The sequence below is a fragment of the Phyllostomus discolor genome, chromosome 4 (genome assembly GCF_004126475.2).
Source record: "Phyllostomus discolor isolate MPI-MPIP mPhyDis1 chromosome 4, mPhyDis1.pri.v3, whole genome shotgun sequence".
In the NCBI taxonomy this organism is placed as follows: Eukaryota; Metazoa; Chordata; class Mammalia; order Chiroptera; family Phyllostomidae; genus Phyllostomus; species Phyllostomus discolor.
The window spans coordinates 117553625-117569745 of record NC_040906.2 but is presented as its reverse complement, the minus strand read 5'-3'; the positions used below and the strand labels follow the sequence as shown (position 1 = coordinate 117569745).

The window sequence follows — 16121 nt, the reverse complement described above, 5'->3', positions numbered from 1 at the left end:
TTGTTTATGAGGTTTGCCTTGTCTTCTGCTCATGTATGTTTATGTAACCCAAACATTTTTGGTTTTGTTTTGAAAGAACATTTATATGCCTTTGACTATTACAGCCTCTTAGATATACTTTTCTTAAAAAAACTGTTTTCTAATAGCTTTTAGAGTGTATATTATTCATTTTTAAAAGACGGATTTCATATTTAGCATTTGTATGAATCGCATAATAGTTTGTTCTTTTTGTGAAGTTCAGCAGTACATCTTCTTAGGTTTCCTGTACAGGATTTGATTTACTGCAGTAAGAGCATCTGGAGGAGGAGTTATTTGAAGCCACAGTGGTAGTGTTCTTCCTAACCTTTAACTGGCCTAAAAGATAATACCTGGAATTCTTTTTCCTTTCTCCATCTATTATAAAAGTGCAGATTCTTATAAATGCCACAGCCTCTCTGTCATGATCTGTATCATAAGGCCTCCTGACTCCCTAAATCCAGTGCCCTTCTGTGTGAGGCATGGGAGGCATGAGGAAAGCTGATGCAGTAGATTGAATAGCTGCCCCATTGCTGTAGGTGAAGTGGTACACACACTCCTTTACAGTTTCAAAATATCTGTTTGCCAGAAGTTAAGAACCGGTGGCTTCTTCCAGTGATATTCCTTCTGTATAGGAATCATTGCAAATAGATTAAGACTGTATTCCAGTGTGAAATTGAATAGATTGTCTGATCTCTTAAATCTTATGACCTATGACTCTGAAACATTTCTGAAGATTTCAGGACTTCCTGAAGATCAGGATACACACAAAAGCACAGAATATAAAAGTTGTATTCAAGAAGAGAGAGCTCAGTCACCATGAGATGAGCAACTTAACCTGGAGATTCCCATCTTATGTTAGAGGCAAAATAAGCCCTGAAGTGCAGGTCTTCTAATTCCAGATCAGCATTCTCTTCACTAACCACTCCATCCTTTTTCCGGTGGTATAGAATGTCTCTTGGTATGCTGTAAGAATATTGCAGAGCTTTAGATCGTGATTAAAAGTTGGTCATTACTATTCTGCCCTGTTGATTTAGAATACATGGCAGTTGGTTGAAACTGTATTAACCCTGTAATGTACCCTATCTAGTCTTTTTCAAATGTATCTTGAATGTCATCTTGTTTGCTTTTTGTTGGTATCTTTCTCATCAAAGTAAAACAGAGCATAAATGTAGAACCTCTTGAGAAGTATGCAATGTTTACTTCTTTGCAGTATCTTTAAAAAACTGAAGCTATATTTTTCACACATTATGGTGTGCCTCTTCATTAAAAGTCATGCTGCATGTATTTACATCTAGCTTGGAAGATACTGTGTATTACTTTCAAGTTCATGACTCTCAGGAGTACTTCAACCCTCACTACCCCCACTCTGCTTCAGTCATCTTTTCTGTCTTTGGTGAAGTTCGAGATCAATGGCTTTATATTGGCTATATCTAGGATTCCAGGAAAGGGTTAAAACAGGTCAAAAGCAATGATGCTATCCAGCCAGCCAGCATTTCTGTAAAATGTGTAGATTTCAAATGGCAAAGCATTTAAGCATATGTTAGAGTGAATCATTTGTCAAACCCTTTTCATATCACTCACCTTTGTTGAGGTGTGGTTATTCTAACAAAATGTCTAAGTAAATTAAATGCAATTAAACCTATTTCTTCCTAGAGAGTCTCAATCTTTCTGGAGTTTAGATAATATTATTAGTTATTTGTTTGACTTAATGTTGTCCTCTCCTTATCCCCTGAAAGCATGCCATGAAGTTAAAAGACATATAAAATAAATTGCATTTTTTAAATGTTGTTGAGTGTGATGGCAGAGTGCTCTCTTGAGCTCATTTGAGGCTCCTCTGACAGATAAAAATCAGGTCTAGAAATCAGTATGATAGATCACGTAAATGTAATGACTTCAACCACACACCAACATGACAGAAACAGCTACTTCCCACCCAACATCCATCCTCTCCTTCCTCCTTAGTGACAAAACTCTGACATTTAGCTGTATAATTTGCCATCCAGACAAAATGCCACATTTCTCTTCTTACCTTGCAGCTTGGTTTGGTCATATGACTGAGTTGTGGCCAAAGAAATATAAGTATAAATGTTCAGTTGGACTTAATATTACTTCTAGTACAGTAAAAGGGTACATCTATTTTCTTCTATTTGATTGCTTTATGTAGCTGTGATATCTGGAGGTCTAGAAGCCGTTCGGAATCATGAAGTCAAAGACAAAGCCTACACAACTTGATATGTCAGTTATATCTCAAATGAGGGGGGTGTGACAGGAAGTAAACAACTTTTTAAAATGGGAGTGTAGCAACAACTTAGAAATATCAGGGTAGAAGCTGGAGGAGACTGAGGGCTTCCTGACTTCGTCAAGTGGTTATGTCAAGCCTGAATTACTTGTCTCCAGAATTCATTTATATGAGGGAAAGATAAACATACCTTGCTCAAGCAACTGTAATTTGGGGTGCTATTGTATGCAGCCAAAATATTTTAACTAGTAAAATCTGTAAATGAACCCCCTAGGTTGATAAAATTGAGAGTAATATACTTCTAGAAAGTAATTAGTGTCTTAGAGTAGACCTGGTCTGATATAAAAATTGTTTCAGTTAGCAGTCACAAGTGGCAGGCATTTGGTAGTTCCAGTCTACTTGGCAGTGATTGGATTCTGCTTTGCCTTGTGCTAGTAGAAATCTAGGTTCTCTCGTACAGTCTGTTTCTGGTTTATGCCAGTAAATGAACTCATAAGTTGTGAAACTTTCTTTGTGCCACATCGTGAGTAGATAATTATTATCTGTCGTGTGAACTCATCGTGTTTAATGTGTCAAGGAAGCTGTAGAGCTGGCTAGTCCAAGCCCTCTAACACAGGCTTCTGTGTGGATTCTCACTGTCAGTTCCAGAGCTCCATGTTCCCAAGGCTAAGCCCTTTAGCATAGCACACTGATATTTCTCCCTTGTTCATGCTTTTCCAGGTAATTGTTGAGTTAAGCCTTTTTCTTAATATTGAAGGAGTATTTTGTCATGCAGCCTATGATTTTCAAAGAACTATTATAGCCACAGGATGAGTCTTAATGTCTTAATATGTTTCAGCCTAAGTCTCATTAATTTAAATTTTTGTTTATCAAAACTTAATAAACATCAAAAGGTTGAAGAGATCATTCAGCATTTATGAGTATGTTTCCTGCCCCTTAAATTCCAGGGGAAAAATAAGAGAAAGGATTTGATTTTAGATTTGAGATTCTTTAAAATCAAAATATCAACCCTGCTGCTTAAGAAATTAAAATACTGTGCTATAGCAAATAAGTACCATCTGGGTAGTGTCTTTTAGCCTGCTAAAAGAACACCATGCAAAGGAGGGTATGCAGAGTAATAGGGCATGCTTCATTTAACTGTACTTATGGAATACCTGATGTGGTACAGTAGGAATAGTCTTAACAGCTATATAATCAAATTGTAGTTTATTTCATTATATTGTAAATGTACCAATAAAGCATCAATATAAAGAATTCTAAGAGGATGGCTTTTGCACTATAAAGAATCTTAATTCATTATTTTGACAAGGTCATATTTTCATTATGTAGGTTTTCATCATTCATTTTAGTGTTGCTGAATCACCAGCAATGTTTGGACAATCTGGTTTCGAAACCTGTTGCTCCAGTGATAATCAGTGTTATCGGACTGCTCTGACTGGCCAACTTAACTCGGTTCTTCCCACTCCCCCCCTCACCCTGCTCCTCTCCAGTGGAGCCTTCTTTGGAAGGGGCTGACCTACTCAGATATATGAGACCATGCTTGTCACAATAATGTGCTGTCATTTAAAAGCTACCAACTAACAACATGCACATTGTACATATTCTCAGAGTGTTTAGCCAATGAACAACATATGTTCCCTTGGCATCATTTTTCTAATCATGGATGTCAGTCATCACAAAAGATTATAAAGTCTTCATTATAGAAAGGCTTTTTTTTAATCTTCTACCAAACTGGGGTATGCCTGTCTTCTTTCTGATACTCTCTTTCGTCTAGACAGTATTATGATAGAGCATCAGCTTTGGGATCAGACAGGCAGACACTAAATCACAGTTTGATTCCTTATTTTGTCCACAGCATCCTTGTTACCTTAGACAAGTTACTTAACATTTTTGAATCTCACAACCCTTAACAGACAGTAACTTAGAACTTAGAACTGTTGGGAAAGATTTGTGATGGCATGTAATGTACCTAGTTCAATGGCCAGCACCTGTGTCTTTAAGAAATAGTAGCTATCTGCCCTGGCTGGTGTGGCTCAGTGGATTGAGTCTTGGCCTGCGAACCAAAGGGTTGCTGGTTCGATTCCCAGTCAGGGCACATGCCTGGGTTGCAAGCCAGGTCCCCAGTGGGGGCCATGTGAGAAACAACCACACATTGATGTGTCTCTCCCTCTTTTCCTCCCTCCCTTCCCTTCTGTCTAAAAATAAATAAATAAAATATTTTTAAAAATTGTAGCTATCCTTCAAAAACTATTCTTTATAAAGTGTACAGCATGACCAAATTCCTATAGATATACATACAAATGGAATTAAATTTATATTCAATCATATCATAATGACTACAATCAGAACTAGTCAAAGAAATGACAGCATATATGAGAGATCAAGTTATGGGACTATCTAACATTGACTGCTATCCCCCAGTTTAAAAAAAAAAAAAAACTCAGAAAATGTAGTGTGTATCTTCAGAAGGCACTATGTAAGATGATTCTGTAACATGTGTCCACTTGTATCTTATTAAATAACTTAATCGTGTTAGGATGCATTTCTAGATCTTATTAAAACTACATATAGCTCAATTTTTTGAGCTTTGATTTCTTTAAAAACTAAGCCTGTTTCTTTTCAGAGCAATTGAAACTCATTTCAGATAAAATTTTTTTAGAGTACTGCAAGACTCATAGGTCTCTAAAGTTGTAACACAAATTAGTAATGTCTAGTTGAACTCTGGTTAATTTTACTCGGGTAAAATATACTTGGGTTATTCCAGCTATATCCACATAGAAAATTTTATATTTGAGTAAGGAGTTTTGTTACAGGAGTCAGTGAAATAGTAGAAAGGGCATTGGTTTTGGAGTAATAATCTTAAATCTTTCTAGCAGTATGTCTTACCTTGAAGAAAAGCCACAGGAAGTCTCATCCAAGGACCGCACTAAACACGCCTGACCCTGCTTGGCTCCTGAGGTCAGAAGGGATAAGGAGTGTTTGAGGTGGTGAGGCTGGGCGAACAGTGTATAGGAACTCCCTGTACTATTTTTGCACATTTTCTATAAATCTATCTTAAAATAAGATTTTTAAAAACCACAGAGAGTCAGCGAGCTTCAGTGTCCTCATCTGTTGCGTGGAGATGGTGACAATAGCTGATCTTCCCGTCATACAGAGTTGCTGAGAAGAACAACAAGGCAGTACCCATAAAACTCAAAGATGCCGCTGTCCTGGGCTGTGATCGCTCCTTACTTGACTTCACCCATTTTACCACCTCTGATCTTCCCTTCTTCTTGCTGCCAAAGTTGTCCTGTGCTTCTTTAAAGTTTTTGTGGTTACCGTATTTGAGGTGAAACACTGCATCACATCACCAAGTTATTAAAACAGTTCTCCTTTCTTCATCTTTCTTTGTAATCCATTCCACACCCTCTGTGGCGTGCCTTCATTAAGCCTTCTTTCTTAAGAACTGGGCCTAATGGCCACTGACATTTAATCAAATAACAGTTATAATGCATTTACTCATGAGTAAAGGCCGATTAAAATTTGGGCACTGACATCTGAGGATGGGAGTTTCATCATCAAATATCTTAACAGAAACCATTTTGTTAAATAACCATAATTATAGGTTTTGCATTTATGATTCCAGGGGATTTTGCTATTCTACATTCTTTGAAGCCCAAGAGGCTGTCATAATATTCAGGCTACTTTGAAATACTAAATTTAAGTAGATCCAGAGTTCTTTTAGGAGATAAGTTTCTGCAGGTCTTTATCTTGCAAAGATTCTGAACCCACAGTTATTTTAAAGATGATTTCTGTTTTTGTTTATCTTTAAATTAGGTAGACTTTTAAAGATAAGATTTGAAAATAGACATTATTAAATTTCTGAATGTGTAGACATTTCTGCTTTCCTCTGTTAAGCAGGAATTTGCATTTATTAGATTTGAAACAAAGCAATTAGGATAGCAATTGTATCTCATTATTCTCTATTGTGTTCACACTATAGTCATATTTGGTCAAATCTGCTTCTGGGTTTTTTTTTTTCCAGTGATTAAATTTTGGCATGCTCAGGAAATGATTTTCTTCCTTTTGTTTTGTGCTAACTCGTGCTTTCAGCTAGATCAGTGTCTGTGCAGATTTCTATTGATGAACTTGCTCATTTCTGACTCATGAAAACAACTCAGCCAATTATGAGAAAAGAAACGTCAGCTTTAAAATGATTAAGAGCATTCTCTTTAGGGGAGTAAACAATTTAATTTGGTTTGTTTTGTTTCTAATCTTAACCCAGATGGTGTCCAGTTGTAAAAGCCTATTTTTTCCTTTCTAATATATGCCCTTGAGAATTTTTTCTAGACTAGTGACTTCATTTCTTCAGTGGTGCGTAATGTAATAGACTTCATTGTTCATCTTTTCATAATTTCATCTTTCTTCCTTTGGGATTTTTAAAGCATGTGTGATTCAGATTTACTGTTGAACATTTTTTTTTACATCCCCATCTTTTTCAGAGTTTGTTTACAGCTGTATTTTCCTTCAATTAAAAATTTCTAAGTGAATAATACAGCCATCTTACTAGGGTACCTTCTTAGAATACTTAAGGCTCAATATATGAAAAGCCAATTTTTTAAATATGTTGTAAACTGAGAGATTGAAACCATCAACATAAATTATAGGTAATGAAGGCTGTAAACTGTCATTCTGATCCACCCTGGAGCCAGTTATCTCTACAACTCCTCAACATTTCTGGCAGCAGTGGCGCAGCATTCAGATGGGGGCAGGATTCTGATGAGAGGTGAGGGCAAGTCTTATGACGCTGGCTCAGGAGGATTGGAAGTAGCAACATCTGTTGTGGGCCACGTGTTAGGAGCACTCTTTCATACATGCTCCACAGATAAGCCCGTCATTTTTTGCAACAGACCGTGACATGAGATTCAAGGAAGGATTTGATAGAAATGACACGCCATGATTGCATTTTTAAAGGTCACTGTGACTAATGTGTGGGGATTAGTTGTTCCTTTAGTATCGTGATTATACTATGAGTCTCACCTGTGAAATGGCCTCGGTTCTGAAACCAGATACAAAGACAGGCACGGTGCTTATTCCTCGAAGGGCAGGCAGCATGGGATAGCCCTATGGTTTTCAAATTTTGTCCTGTAGTTTTTGGTATTTCAGTGAGAAATACCTTTCAAAGGGGAAAGAAAGTTGAAGGACTCTAAGTCCCCTTCCCTCACTTCTATCAAAGTATCCCTGCCTTTGTCACTTTCATTTATGAGGGTTCATCGTGAAAAGAGCATAGACTTTGCAGCAGGACAGACCTGGTTTCATGTCGCAGCATACCTTACTTCCTTAGCAACCTTAGACAAGTGACCCACTCTATCTGAGCCATAGCTCCTTCATTTTAAAAATAGGAATCCTATCTGCATTATTTTCCTTCAACTGAGTCTCATTTGGAAGAATTCAGAGAGACGATGTGAAGGGCCAAGCGTGGTGCCTGGCACGCAGCACAGAGTCTCCCCGTGTTGGCCCCCTTCCCCTCAGATTCGCGGTTCTCCTTTGGGCATGATTTTTGCCCCCCCCCCCACCAGGGGACATTTGGAGACATTTTTGGTTTTCACAACGCAGGGAATAGTGGGCAGATGCTATCGGCATCCAGTGGGTAGAGCTCAGGGAAGCTGTGCTGCTCAGCATTTCTCTCCAATGCTCAGGACAGTCCCACAACAAGAATTCTTGAACCCAAAATGTCACTAATGTCAAGATTTAGAAACCCTGCCTTAGAGGTATTCACTTTTCTATGTATAGGGTGTAGGGGAAAAGTAAATGGATTCATTCCACTAGTACTTGTAAAATGCATACTATGTGTTAAGCTCTGTAAAGGCTTTGGGGATTTAGCAGTGTATAAAGTAGGCATAGTCTCTGCCATCAAGGAGCTTATATTCTACTTGGACAGAAATAGACAATAAACAAATAAATACCTAACATTATTGTGGCAGATGGTAGAACTGTGAAGAAAAATGAAGCAGGGTAGAGATGAAGAGTGATTTGGGGGGAGTTGCTATTTTATATAAAGTAATCATAAAAAGCTTCTCTGAAAAAGTGACCTTTGAACAGAGCCCTGAAGGAAGTGGGGGAACAAGCCAAGGTGATGTGGGATTAAGATATTCTGGACACAGGTATGGCAAATGCAAAGGCCCTGGGGTAGGAAAGCATTCGACATTTTCAAGAAACATAAGGGTAGACCAGTGTGGCTGGAGTGGAGGGAGTGAGAGAGGGAGTGAGAGATGAGATCAGACTGATAACTGGGCACTAGATCGTAGATTATGTGGGGCTTCATGGGCCATTCTGAAGATTGGGGGTTTTATTCTGCACGTGAGGGAAAACTGTTGGAAGTTTTGATCCTGAATGGTATGGTTCAGTCTTCATCTTTTAAAAGATACAGTAGCCAGTGTGTGGTGAATGACTGGCAAGAGTTGGGTAGCAGAAGAGGAAGAGTGGAAGCAGGAAGACGTCCTAGGAGATTATTTCAGAAACCCAGGGGAGTGATGATAATGATGGCTTGGACCAGAGTGACAGCAGTGAAGGTGGAAGGTGCTGAACGTGGTTTATTCCAGACATATTTTAAAGGCGGAGCTGATGGAACTTGCTTAAGGAATTAATTGTTGAAGTAATCTAAGATAACAAGTTTATTTTCAAAGGGAAAAAATCCTTATTGAAAAAATCCTGATGAGCCACATGGCGGCAACACAGAGGGGTTCCCAGCGGGGCTCTCCCTTGTCCTGTGCAGACAGTGGGCATGCATCCCTGAGGAGGACGGTCAGAGCCATCCAGCCTGCACTGATAGGCTTCCCCTGTTACAGAATTTTATTTTAAAGGTGCCAGACCTTCCCCCTACCTAAGTGGAGCCAGCCTCCATTGGATATGCGTGTTACACCACTTGAGCATTTGGTCTTGGCTAAAACAAAATGAAAAGGTCTGCAGGTCTAACTCGAAAATAAAGAGTATAACATGAATTTTGTGTAATGGTGGCTTTATATACACATTTTTCAGGCAGTATTGTAAAGTTTTACCCTAATTTAACTGTACCCTTTGATTATTTGCTAGACTCTAAAGCCATCTGAGCTCATCTGGATACTACATAGCCCTGGGAGAATTTTTAGGAATGTTATTCAGATACCTAAAGAGCTTACACATACTGACCTAAGATGTTCGCTTTTAGATATACAGCCAAATCAAAACCACAAAAAAAGGATTACAGCATCCTCAATTAGGAAAATAAAAAAGATGTCAGCCTTCTGTTACCTTAAAGAACTAGTCTGGGCAGAAACTTGTATAGCTTTTTATATTATTTACCTGCTTGATTATTGCAGAGTATGTTTACAGTGTCAGGTAAATATTGATAAAAATTAGTACTAATACCACCTGAGGATTTACAACTAAACATTGCATTAGGTGGTATGATACTAGGTTATTGAAAAAAATGATACTTTTCTTAGCACACACTTTATCCCATGACAAGAAATATCTTATTTCATATAATTTTCCCCACTACTAGCTTAGTAAATTCATATTTAAAAATTTTAAACAGATATTAATCCAATTTTAAATGTACTATTTTGATTTTAATAGCAACTATTTTCCTGATGCAACCAATTTATGCTCATTCTTGATAGTTTAAAATACAGAGAAAAGAAAAACTTCTATAGTCACATTGATTAATATAGACCAAAAAATCCAACAGTTTGAAACATTTCTATTATAAACCAATTTCACAAATATCCTTTTGTGTATTTCTTAATCACTGATGCTTTGTAATGCTGAGAATTACTCACTTATTTTTAGCACAAAATTCCTTTTAAATCCCTTGAATGTTCTCCTAGACTCTACAGCTATTTCTTGAGGAAACTTCATATGACTACTCTAATACATACTTATTAGCTGGGACACATAAAATTGGTGTATTATGAAAATCACTCTGGGAGAATGAATTAGCACTGATGGGAACTTTTACTGTTTAGGCTACAAAATAGACAATATACTGTATTTTTATTCAATTATATAATTCAGAGAAAATTCTGGATCAAACTTAAACTTTTGGTTTGAAGATTACATCAATCAAGACTCTGAGCTGACTCCCTAAATATTGCGGTAACATAATCATTATTTATATTCTTTTTTTCTCTGAACATCTATCCAAGACTGTGCTTTTCTCAGTGATTTTCTGCCTCTTGACTTGTTCTGCAAAAGTAAGTTTCCTAGAGTGCTACTCCCAGAGGTAAATACTGTTAAAAGTATAATGTATATGCTTCTTGACACTTGCACATTCATGTGTGGTGTGTCTGTTTAAACATAATTGGGATAAAAGTACGTACATGCTAATTCATAAATTGCTTTTTCAGTTAATAATTCTCACAGCTGTAATTTTTTTAGGAGAGACAAAAGTAGCACATGTAGAGAAGTGCAGGAGACTAATACTATCCAGAAGGACGAATATGTTTCAGAAGGGAGAAATAATGGCACCCATGGGATCTTCAGGGAAAACTTTCTAGAGGAGGTGGTGGTGCTTACCCTGAAAGGGAATGCCTTGGATTGCCCTGTGGATGGGGGAGGGAATGGCCAGCTCACTGATGAAGGTGGGGCAGGGGACAGCAATGAGGGATGTGACAGAGGAGGACAGGAAGACAGCAAAGAATGTCACATTTTAGTGAGAATAATGTCTGTCTACATAGAATGGGCCAGCTGATGTCTGCATTTGCAAGCCAGGCATTTGAACTTGAGGTTGATGCAGTGATGAGCTGAGAGCCATTCACTTCAGTTTATGATGCAGAGAGTCGAGTGGTGTGGGGATAGAAGAGGGCCTACTATGGTAAGGTCTTGCTGTGTGCCGAGGCCTTTTCTCTGTTTTTATTTGAAGTTGTACCCAGATGGGTAGGGAGTATTAAAAATTTGGAATGAGCCAGCTAGAAACCTGTTGCAGTACCCCAGGCCCCAAAATGGGGAGCTCTGCAGTGGTCACAAAGTCAGGGACTGTCTGCCGGATGTTGTTAGGGAGGCTTACCTGACTCTTGTACAGGGGAACCTCTAAATTACAAACTGACTCAGCCAGCAAAACAAGTGCCCACCTGATTACCAGTTGGCCTCTGCAACAACCTAAGTAAACCCTTTAACCTTTCTGGGCCTCAGTTTCCCTATTTACAGTAGTTGGGGATGTGGTTTCTAAGTTTGTTCAGCATTCAAGATCACTGATCTGTTAGTATCCTTCTGTCAATGGACCACAGCATAACGAACACATACAACATTCCATGTTCCATTCACATGCTGTCACGTTGCGGGGTGCTGCTGCCCACTGCTGCATTTGAAGTTTTCAAGTTCAGAACCCAATTTCTGCCTAACATGAAAGTTGGTAGGTTACCATTGGCATTTTGCCTTTTCCATACAGAAAGGACTTTGCATTTCAAATGTAAGACTTCTAAGAGTAATCAAAATAAGGTTTTAAAAAAAATCGGACATGGGAGTGAGAGAAGATAAACTTTCATCTTGGTTCAAAAGTTATATGATTCTGCATTGCTGAAGAAAGATAAATGTCATACATCTCGACAAGCTGCCAAGAGATACGCCAGCACATAGCTTCTATAACCTTTACAACATGCTTCAGCGAGAGCATGTGGGGAATGTAAGTGAAGCTTCATGCTGCCTAAGTGATCCAGCCTCGCACCACAAACTGGGGTAGCCAGGGGCAAGTGAGGACTGTCACTGACGAAGTTATTTTTCAAAGACACAACCAATTTTACGTTAGTTGAAATCAAAACTTTTTACTGAAAATTTAAATTAACAAATATGTACTGAGAGTCTGCTGTGTTCAAGATGAAACAAACACGCAAATTACACTTGGTACTGCATCTGTAGGGATATTTGCTTCCCTGTTTTCATTTACGTGAGGCCCAAAAATGAGTTCATCTGGCACAGAATTCTGCCTTCTACATTTGTTTTATAATAACTAGAAAAAGCTGTAACTTCTTGGTAGTGAGATGAGTGACAATTAAGTATTACTGTTCTCCTTTACATTTTTAAGAGCCATTCCAATTAATTTTTAAAATATTGTTGAGTGTTTGGAAAGTTTTAGGACTGATTCTTTCAAAAGTAATTTTTCCACACATGCCCCTATATGGTAATAATACTTTGCTGTATGGTAATAACTAGTGAGGTTCAATTTCAGAAAAGCCTGAGAATGTGGCATATTTTTATGAGTGTTCATGAGCGCTGCTGATAGCCAGAGAAGCCAAGGGGTTGGTAGAGCTGACAGATGAAGCAGGAGCCGAACTGGACTTGCAGATACAAGAGCATGACTAATCCTGAGATGACCTTACATTCATGTGGCTGTCTGAGATCAGAAGAACATTGTGTAATTTGAGTGTTTGGTGTGAATAAAAGCTATGATAAACCTACTGTGATTTGATTATTCAGTGATACACCTCAGACTAGATCATTTGGGACTGAAGTTTTACATTATGAACTGTATGTTTTAAAAATTCTTTTATGTTTTCAAAACTTTATCTTAAAGTTTATTATGTTTCTGTCTATAAAGAGTAGGCATTGTTGTTCTGATTATGATGTTTTACTAGGTTTATAATTTTTACCCCTTGCATCTTTTTCCAGAGATCTTTTTTTTTTCTTGCTGTAGCAGGAATAGGAAAGACAACCAATGTGCATTTTGATGTGGATTGGGATGGGTCATCTAAATAGAGCAGAAGGGAAAGTGGAATTAGGACAACACAGAAATAAAAACTAAATTTTTTTAATAGTTGGCCAGTGTCTTGATTTTTATGGGTCTTTGACTTAAAAAGGCTGCCTACGCTCTCTGGAATTCATACAATATGATTACAGACATTACAGTTTCTGATTTTAGATCAGCCAACAAGAATTTATATGCATTTTTTTTGCCTCAATCCATCGGTCCATCTGCTCAGTCACTCAGCTAGCCAGCAAACATTTACTGAGGCACAGGTAGATCCAAGGTAAACATTGGCCAATACTGAGATTATAGAAGCAAAATATAGTTACTGTTTTTAAAGAACATGGAGTCCATGTAGGTTAGGTATTTACTCCCTTTCCCAGGATTTAAGGTGATAGTGTAAGGATATAGTCAGATGCTGAATGATTTCAATTCTTTTATAAGGTCAAATTTGTCTTTCTTTTGGTTGTTGACACAATTCCTGGGGAAGAGAGAGGCATCATCCTCATCATCCTCACATGCCAGGTTCTGATTTGACATTGAGCTTACTTGACCGCACTCTGAGGAGTGTGAATGCTTTTTCAGGTTATTGCTCACATAGAAAATGATAATATTTTTATGCCACACCAAGGTAAATGGACAAGGCAACTTGTAGCCAGATACCGGCCTCAGGGGTTCTACACCTCACCTTGTGTGGCATCCAAAAAGTTGAGGAGAAGCAGCATCTCTACACACCTGTGATTCATCTATAGCACACCCGTGCACTGTCAGGTGCATTGCAACCTGTGCAACTGCGCAACATTAACTCCAGGTTGCGTCTTATTTGCTGATGCAGGGCCCCCTAATTTTATTTTCATGACCAGTTTGAGCATGTTAATTAGAGGGTCTACGTGGTTTGTTTTAGTAAGAGAATATATAGAGTTCACAGCATAGGTAAAAAGTACTACAGGTTGGAAACAGCTTCTTATAATGCAAATAGGCTAGCTCAGGAATTAGTAGTCCTTGACTTCTGACTTGCTCATTTTTGGAAAATCACTTCTCTCTGAACTTTAATTTCCTTATCTTTAAAATGAGAGGGATTGAACAAGATGAACTTTAAGCTGCCCTCTAGCTCTAATACGCCATCATTTTGTACTGCCTATAAATCTTTGCTGTTGTGTCAACTGCTTTGCGCTGTTTGCTGTGTCCTAGGCACTTAGTAAATGGTTTCCTGCACACCCTAGGGCCAGCTTCATGGAGTTCTGAGGTCTAAGGTTACTGCTTAGGTGATGGAGGAATTGAAATCAAACTAAGATGCTTGATAAAGAAAAGAGAATGTCTAAAAGGAATGAAGCAGACTGTAATAACTTAAATGTACTCCGATGGTAGGTGTTGCAGTTCAGAATCTTCCAAGTAGCTACACACCTCAGTTAAAGTTGGCAACTTCGCAACCTTAACATCTTAGGATAAGTGTTTCCAACTTGCATTTCTAGAAATACTTGTTGCAGGAACATCAACTATCTAAGCATATATATAAAAGTCAAATCTTGATTATTCAACTTGGTAGAAGAAAAGTGAGTCTTAAGAATCCCGTTAGGAACTTCCTGTCTTTTTTGGTAGTTATCTAAGCCCTTTCTGTCTGGTACGGGTTGGGTAGATGAGGTTGCCTAGCTGGAGAGCAGTAAAGAGGGCCAGTGGTAATGCTGGATAATCAAGGACTGGCTGCATTATGGTGACATTCGTTTGCCCTGATTGTAGACTAGAATGGTAGCATCTGTTCATTCCATGAATGTTTTATTATTTATTTACCCTATGTCAGACATTTTCTAGAAGCTAGAAATTCAAGCCTGAGAGGTTCCTAGTATAGTCAGTCAAACTCAGACAGACAGACAGACAAATATACATAATAGAGTGTTATCAGTATAAGAAGTTTTAATAAACATGTTAGTAACTAATTTGTTATGTTCAAAACACATAAATTCTCCCTCCTTCATGTTTTCTATTAACCAAAAAAAAATGATGTGTTGGTTACATTTAAAAAGGACAAAACTACATCATTCAGTCACATATCAGAAAGTACTCCTAAGTGCATAAAAATTCACCCAGTAATGTGTCCTTAAGGACCATAATGTTTTGTATCCAAACACAAGGGGCTACATATGCGCACATGTGCGTATATATGTATATAGTACACACATAATGTACATATGTGTATAATTTTTACTTGTATGTGCTCAAAAAGGATACTTGAACTGTGGGGTAAATAAACAGAAGTCCAGGGTTGTGTCAGTGCTTGTATGTGTTTGTGAGTATGTGTGGGGGGATTAGGAAGGAAAGAAGGGAGAGAAGCAGGGAAACAAGGAAGAGAGAGAAGGGAAAAAGTGCTCAGTGGTCTTAGAAGGAACCACAGTAGTTAGTAAATTTTGACTTACCTCCCACTACCCCATCTAAAACTTTTCTGTGTTGAGCTGAAACTAGTGTACCATTAGTCATTCCATCAACTGACGTATCATTGGAATTAAGTTGATCATTCCCCCAAATCAAACAGAATGAAAAACAGAATAATTTTAGTTTAAAAAATATCCACAGATGTTGTAAGTGGTACTTATGTACTCCAACAACTGTGATAAAGAAAATTTGCTGAAAGTTCTTCCCAAGCAGAAAAAAAAATTTAACATCTCAGGGAATTTTTTCCTTTACTGGCCAGAAATTCATTCCAAGAAGTACCAGCCTGTCTCATTTCAAAATGCTTCCCTGGCCAAGGAAGCGGAAGCGGTTGTATTCTTTCCCACCAAACTGTGGGTGAATTATAATTATCCTACCTCGTGTGGGACAATGGAGCAGCAAACATCTGCTGCACTGAATCAAAAACCCACGAAGGAAGCTATACCAAACTGTGAGTCATACCTGGACTCAGATTAAAGGATTCCTGTTGTGTTTACCTTTGTCTTTATTTTCTTTGCAATTTAAAGTATGGATTTGTCAGCTCTGGCCCCATGTCTAACTGAAGGGAAATGTATGGAACACATTTGTTGACTCCGCTTTAATATTTAAAGATCCCAGCTTTAGGACAGATGGACAGTTATTGTTAGTAGCAATTTTTCTATTTGATTTGTTATTGTCTCCTCACAGTTTCCTTTGTTTAAAAAAAAAAAGATGGCACAGTTAAGAAAATGTACAAGTGCG

The 16121-nt window shown here is 38.0% G+C and overlaps 1 protein-coding gene across 3 annotated transcripts in view; it reads left to right on the top strand.

Moving 5' to 3' along the window:
• SUPT3H (SPT3 homolog, SAGA and STAGA complex component) overlaps positions 1–16121 on the top strand; it is a 472076-nt gene that overhangs the window by 348894 nt on the left and 107061 nt on the right. The window lies entirely within an intron of this gene.